This window comes from Tupaia chinensis, unplaced genomic scaffold (assembly GCF_000334495.1).
Source record: "Tupaia chinensis unplaced genomic scaffold, TupChi_1.0 Scaffold000159_1, whole genome shotgun sequence".
NCBI classification, from domain to species: domain Eukaryota; kingdom Metazoa; phylum Chordata; class Mammalia; order Scandentia; family Tupaiidae; genus Tupaia; species Tupaia belangeri.
The window spans coordinates 6,799,805-6,801,898 of record NW_006159630.1 but is presented as its reverse complement, the minus strand read 5'-3'; the positions used below and the strand labels follow the sequence as shown (position 1 = coordinate 6,801,898).

At 48.0% G+C, this 2,094-nt stretch overlaps 1 pseudogene; it reads left to right on the top strand.

Annotated features, from left to right (window-relative positions):
• Positions 1-803, top strand: LOC102476159 (40S ribosomal protein S2 pseudogene; annotated as a pseudogene).
• The last annotated feature ends 1,291 nt before the right edge of the window (positions 804-2,094 follow it).

Sequence of the window (2,094 nt, the reverse complement as noted above, 5' to 3'; positions counted from 1 at the left end):
ATGGCGGATAATGCCAGTGCAACAGCAGGGCCCAGAGGCCCTGGGGGTCCTGGGATAGGAGGCCGCAGCGGCCCCCATGGTCAGGGCTGGGGTCGTGGTCAGGGCCGGGGCGATAGCGACGGAGCTCACCCAGGCAAGGCCAAGGACGAGGAGCGGATCCCAGTCACCAAGCTGAGCCGCCTTGTCAGAGACATTAAGGTCAAATCCCTAGAGGAGATCTATCTTTTCTCCCTGCCCATCAAGGAATCTCAGATTATGGACTTCTTCCTAGGAACATCTTTCAGGGATGAGGTTCTGAAGATCATGCCTGTGCAGAAGCAGACTCGCGCTGGCCGGTGGACCAGGTTCAAGGCATGTGTCGCCATCGGGGACTACAATGGCCATGTTGGTTTGGGCGTGAAGTGCTCCAAGGAGGTGGCCATTGCCATCTGAGGCGCCATCATCCTGACCAAACCCTCCATGTTCCCATGCAGAGAGACTACTGAGGGAACAAGATCGGCAATCCCCACACTGCACCTTGCAAGGTGACCAGCCGCTGCGGCTCTGTGCTGGTGTGCCTCACTTCTGCACCCAGAGGCACTGGCATCATCTCCGTCCCAGCCTGGGGCTGCACTGCCACCCTGGGCACCTTTGCCAAGGCCACCTTTGATACCATCTCCAAGACCTATAGCTATCTGACCCCTGACCTCTGGAAAGAGACCGTATTCACCAAGTCTCCCTATTAGGAATTCACCAACCATCTCAAGACCCACAACAGAGTCTCCGTGCAGAGGACCCGGGCTCCAGCTGTGGCCATAACATAGGGTTTTCATACAGTGAAAATAAAGTGAATTAAGCCTGGAAAAAAAAAAAAAGATCGCAATAATCAAATAGTGTTATGAACCACACAGCTGAATGCATTTTCCGAATGGGGGACATTTGCTCAGATTGGTAGCTCTCCACAGAATAAATTTAATCATTGTTTTCTGGGTGGGACGGGCAGGTGGCATGGTAGTTAATGGTGCTAGACTCCCATGTGGCCAACCGCAGTTCGAGTCCCTCTCTCTCTGTCTCTTTCACTCTCATTCTCTCTCTGGTCAAATGAAAATAAATAAATAAAGTTAAATAAAATAATTCTTTAAAAATAAAAATTAAAAAACATTGTTTTCTGGGTGGCAGATGTGTCATTACAATATCCTTTGCCACCTCTAAAGTTATATCAAATTACAGACACCTTCAGGCAGGGGCCAGCAAGTGGCAAGGTGGTTAAGACACTGGATTCCCAGATGGCCAACTGTGATTCAAGTCCTGGACTTATGCCAGACACATGTACATGTGTACCCGAAATCCTGAGAGGAAGGTGGAGAAGGGATTATGGCATGGCCATTCTCCTTGAGGGGCAATTTCTCTCCCTTTCTCTGTCTTTCCAGGGATTGAAAGAACCCTATGACAAAAACCTAAACAAACAAAAGAACACCTTCAGGCAAAGGAAGAGTTTGTATAAAATGTATATTCAAATATATGAGCAATGTATTTCCCAAGGGCAAAGTGTAATTCTGTGGTGGGCTGAGTCTGAAGGATCTATTAAAATCATATATTTGGGGCTGGAAGATGGTGTGGTGATTAAGGGCGCTGGACTTCCACATGACTGACCACCGTTTGAGTCCCAGATCTGGCAGATTGCTTTCTCGCTTTCCCTTTCTCTCTCTCTGGTCAAAGTAATCAATAATAACGACAAATGGAATTAAATAAGCAATAATTTTAAAAAAATACATCATATACTGATGGGACCAGCAGACGGTGTAATGGTAACATTATCAGATTCCCATGTAGTCGACCACTGATCAAATCCTAGACCCGGGACCAGCAGTTGGCATAATGGCTATGTCACTGGACTCCCATGTAGTCAACCGTGGTTCGAGTCCAGGAGCTCACCCAGTGATCCAGTGGCTTAAACTCATGCTGGGCGTGTGTGCGTGCATGCCCAAGATCCTGAGAGGAGAATGGAGGAGAAGGGATTGCGGTATGGCCATCCCCACTGGGAGGTGATTTCTCACTATAGCAAAAACATCTCCAAAAAAAAAAGTTAAAAAAAAAAAATCCCGAACCCTGTGG